Raw genomic sequence first — 5,627 nt, forward strand, 5'->3', positions numbered from 1 at the left:
ACTTCATTTTAAAAGAGTAAAGCGCTTCAGTGAGCGTTTCAACACTGTAAACCTCCCTGTTTCAAACAGTCATTTCTCTCATCTTTCCCTCCCTTCTCTGTTTTTGCATGACAGCTCCCAAGAACTTTGCATTAAATCATACAAAGGACATTTCTCAAGGTGTCTGCCTGTCTTTCTTTCTTTCCCCTCCCCTCCCCCCGCCCCCCCAGTAAAGTCATTCTTCTTTGGATCTGCTGCTGTCCTGGAAGGAGAAACCAGGTTGTCTGAAGTAAGAAATCCAGATTGTGCTGGAGCCTGGGCTCCTCTGTGAACACCAAGATGCTCTGAACTGAACAGACATATGGATGCTGGGATACAGTCTGGGTTTGGTCTGTCCTGACTGCCAGCTGCTTTGGAGCCCCCAGCTTTTTCTATGCATTCTGTCCTCTACCCCTTCATTTGCATGCCCAGAGAAGTACTTAGATGTTTTTTGAGCATAAACTGCTGTTTTTTCCTTGCACAGGTCTCTGTTTTTATTCTGCAGGTGACATTGATGGACAGTACTGCCTGTTCACTTAGCTGGAGGACTCTGTGAATGCATGCCATGAGGGAAGGGAAGCAGTGAAAGCCCTGAAGGTTTGTAATGGAGAGGAAAATCATCAGGATTTTTCTCACTCCCGCAGAACAAGCTGCTTATCAGAACACCATTATTTTCCTGGACTGTTCCTGATGTCTCCCCAAGCTTCAGCACTGAAAATGATCTCTCTGAGTCACAGCAAATGACTCATCTGTATCTGTTAAGTCAGACCTTGGGACACAGAAGGCAGGTGATGCATAGGGAGGGGGAAGGAGACTCTTCCCTGGAGGAACTCTTGAGACTTCCCAATGCTTGACTCAGTTTGATAAGTGACCTTCTGCAGCTATTGTGCTCTCTTTCCCTCATTCTTCCACCTGTGGCTTTTAGCGATGCCTCTCACCTTGGCAGTGACAATGCTGCCAATGGCAATGCAGTACATGGGCTCTGTGCAGGGCATGATCCCTTCTGTACATAGGGAGCCTCGCTACAAAAAAGTCATTATGCAAATGCAACACTGACCTTGTATCATGGGGCAGGCGCCAGGCCAAAGGCATCTCCCAAAAGCAGGCTACTAGAAGGAGTTCACACAAAAGTAATACGACTTACTTGACACTCTCTCTGTATGAGAAACCAACCAGAGCATAGTTGTAAAATGCCAAAGATCATTTGAAATGAACTGAGTTGAACTGAATGAAATATAAAGATGACACTAAACAATACAGCTTGCAAATACATAATTGTTCAAATATATAGTAAATATACAATAGAAATACACAAATGTGTGGGGGTCCAAGATGCCTATTTTTTAACTTTATAAATGACACTTATGACAATCAGTGTTGCTACTACTGAGAATCTAAAGGAATTCTTTATGCTAACATGTACATTTGTGTCAAAGGTTGTATTATTTCAATGGCTATATGCTTCTTATTCACAGGGAAGTGCTATTTACAGGCTTGACAATGCCAAAATGGTGTAGCCATTTTAGGAACATAAGATTTCTGATTTTTCATCAGAAAAGTTAATTATTGGACATTGTGGAAGAAGTAATCTGGGTCAAGGCTGGAAACTTGGACTTTTGGTGTTTTGTTGGGAAAATACAAATTTTACTAGAATAGATTGTCTGATGAATGTGAAATTTCCAGACTGGAATTTATTTCTCTCTCTCAGTGACCTTTTATGTGACTGGTGGGAAATTAGTCACCGTGTTTCAATTACCCCATCTCTACAGTGAGCAAAACATAGCGTAGAACTTGAGCTCAGGTGCAAGAAATTGCCTTGACTCTGATCCCTTATTTGAAGTCCTAATTTCCCAGTGAAATCAATCTGGTACACCTCAACAAGTCTCATATTCAGAATGATCTGCCCTCTTGTCTTCTAACAACTGAAGAGTGTTTTTTTTTTTTTTAAAAGTATATCAAACTGAGCATTTAACCCCATTATTTCTGAAAATTTTGGTCACTATATTTATTGTATAAAATGACAAAGTGAAGCAGAGTGGGTGGCTGACTTGTCAAGAGCCACACACACAGTAAGTAGCAGAGTCAGAAGGCTGATTTTGAGTCCTTGGCTGAAAATACAAGTTAAAAAATACTTATCTCAGATATGATTTAACAATAACTTGGAAAAGGGCTTCCTAAAATGAAAAAGAAAAAAGGAAAAAAAAAAAAAGAAAGAAACAAGTCCAGGTCTGACACATGTACTTGAAGTCCAAGGTCCTGTAAATGAGGGGGAAAGGGTGAAACATGAAAGATATTTATCTGCTTTTCTAAGGGTACAACAAAGACAGAGAAAAGAAGGGAAAAAAGATTGATCTGGAAAGTCAGTAGCTTGACATGAGTGTTAGGACTTGTGAAATGGATTAAAGATTAGCTTAGAGACTGATAGGACACAGGGGATGTCAGTGAAAGATAACAGTTAAGAGCTGGAAAAGGTAGCAAGCTGAGGACCATGCTTATCTTTCCCTTGAGTATAAGTGATCTAAACAGCATGCCATTCTAAAGTCCTGAAACTTGCAGATGACTGGGTATTATGAGGGCAGTGGGGAAAATTTGAGGAAAACAGGAGAGAACATAGGCCCAGATTTCTAATTCCTCAGAATAGTTTATGTTTATTGTGAAATACACAAATTTAGGGCCACCTGAGGTATGCATCTTTGTTCAAGAGCATTTTGAAAGAAATAACGCAGAGAAATTTGTCATGTCTTGGTGGTAGATCTGCAGTGCTGAAAGCAGTTCTGGACTGTTATAACACTTCTCATGGAAATAAACGTGGAAAATTTGTCTTCTAATTTTCCTAAAGTTTCCTCATTTTTTTCTAAATCACATTACTTCCCCTGGGGGGGAGGGGGGAGAGGCATAGTGACTGCAATAGGAACCAGGTAAGCTCTTAGAAAGGTTTTCTGCATCTGATCAGAACTGAGGATTTAGGTCTTACAACCACACATGTTGGAAGCAGGACAAGACACTGATGTGACATGTTTTATGGAAAGCACCACAATCAGCTAGTGATTAAGCCTTTAAGGTTCTTACTGTCTAAAAAAAAAAAAAAAAAAAAAAAAAAAAAAGGAGAAACTCTCTCAGTGTATTGTTAGTTAGGATAACAGTAACAAAATTAAAATCAGGTAATTTATATTTAGGGCTCCTTCCTGTCCAGGCTGTCTACTCTTACATTGGGAAAATGGGTTAGGGTTGGATGTAAGAGGAGAACTCTGCCACAAGATTTTTCCATGGTTTCTTTTCAATAATCTGCCCTGTCCAAGAGGGCTGCTCTTCTGCCCTTTGCTGAAAGCACAGATTGTCAGAGTAGCTCCATCCAAGCGTATGATGTAGTTTTGTAAGAGCTCTCTTATGTGTGCATTTGTTCTCAGTCATGCAGTTCTTCCACCCAGTGCCACCACCATCTTGTTGTTCTGTGAATACTGAAAAGCCATTCCAATTTAAATGTATCGCTGTTGTGACACCTCTGTTTCTCAAATTCATCTTGAGTGTGAGGGGAGGAATCATGGTGGCTTTTTGGTTTTGAATGGAATCTGATCTCTGTCAAGACCTCTGCACAGAGCTTTAGTTAACAGCTCACAGTTTACTACCAGTTCATCTCTTGAACTTCAGGCATTAACCATTTACGTAATCAGCCTTAATACTGGATAGGATCTTCTGCATGTCAGATTGTTGTTTGCTAAGAGTGAAAAGCCTGAGTTTGTTTGTGTCTGATGACTGTTAGCACAGGAAATAAAAACAGCCATGCTGTAACATAACCACAGCCCATTTAGAGTTTGACAGCAGCCAGAGCTGGTGTATTGTTTCCTCGTATAAATAACAATAACTCTTTGTGCCAGAAGATTTCTTCCTTATCCAAACTCATGCTCATGCTGCACCAGAAATCATGAATACTAATAATCTTAATGTTCTTTACAGCAACATTAATTAGGCTAACATATTCCATCTACAAAATCAAAGCCAACATGGTAAAGAACTTCACATGTTTAATAGGAAACAGCCAGTGGGATGCCAAGTCTCACCCCAACACAAAACATGGTTGACAGGATTATTGTGATTAGCACACAGGCAGTGCTCAGTGAGCTGCGTTATTTAGACGGTGAAATAACCACTGCTGCAGAAACATCAGAGCTGTTCCTTTGCCTAACCTGCTTGTGGCTACCTTGGGTTTGTTAGCTCAGTGTTGTCTGAGGGACATGCTGTCTGCCTGTTGAACCAAGGTAGGTGTCTTTGTGTTGACTTCTGCAACCTGAAGCTTGGGTGGAGACACACCAAAATTGCTGTTTGTGGAGACAGCTTGCTTCCAGCAATAGTCCCTGCCAGTATTAGTTTCGCTGCATCCAGTCATCCCAGTGATGCTCCTTGGATGTCTCTGCAGCTTGCTGCTCCCTGACGGAGATCTAGCAGCACTTAACCAAGTCAGGCACAGTCCATAAGTATCTGGCAGATTTTATGCCTGAGCTCAAATACTTACCTGCACTTTAGATAAGGCTGTGCTGGGCCAATGCTGAAGCTGTTCTAATAAGTCTGCCTGCATTCATGCTTCCTTAGAATTAGAAAGCCCATAGAATTGAGATTTCCCCATAACCCAGAAAATGGAGAGCCACTGAACTATGTGGCTCTCCATTTCTGCCCTTTACAGGTAGGGAAAAGTTCAGAGGCCAGAAGTTATCCATACATCTTCAAGACTTCTCCTCAGATTTCTTGTCTACTTCTAGAGGCAACTGAAATCCTGCTGTGGAGTATTTCAGCCTCCTGCATTGGCTGCATTGGCGAACTATTTAATACTCTACTCCTCAGCCATCCAGTGCCTAACATCTTGCAGTGCCTCCTTTTTGAGTTCAATATACTCTGGGTACTTAAAAAAATGTTCAGAAGTGTCCCATCTGGGACATATAGACTCATGGTTCCTGTCTGAGTACCAGAGAAACTTGGAAAGGTAGGGAGAATCATCTAATTACAGTCTTGGAGAAACATTTAAACACAGACTCGAATCCTTTCAGTTATTCTCTGATGCAGCTAAAACACTCAGGCACAGAGTAGATTAAAGATATTTATTTTAAAACAGACCACTGGATGTAAAATCTTTTGTAAATCAGAAGCAGGATCACAACAATACAATGCACCATTCTTTATAGAGCCTAGAATTCTCCAGCAGTGATATCTAGGCAGACATGGGGGAAAAATCCATTTTAAGATTAGAATTTTAGCTGATAATGACTGATCTCTATGATGTATCTAAGGTGAGACTAATTTAATCTAACACAACTCTAATCCTCCTCTCTTCTAAATTAGTATTAAAACCCCTAATAGCATCATGAACTGATAATCGAGTGGAGGTATCTCATTTTATTTGTCAGTAACCGAGCCATTAAGATGTTAAAAAGTAAGATTTGCAACGTGCTGAGAGCTCACCCAACTTTTCTCCATATGAGATATCTGAGAATTTTGTTGCTGCATTTGTCAGCACCAAAATGTTTCTGAAACCTCACTGGATTCCCTTAAATATACTCAGTAGATGGAGAGCACTCTGAAGTACTGTGTTTGCCTCCTCTGCTTGACCGCTGCATGTC

Source organism: Anas acuta, chromosome 5 (assembly GCF_963932015.1).
Source record: "Anas acuta chromosome 5, bAnaAcu1.1, whole genome shotgun sequence".
Lineage (NCBI taxonomy): Eukaryota > Metazoa > Chordata > Aves > Anseriformes > Anatidae > Anas > Anas acuta.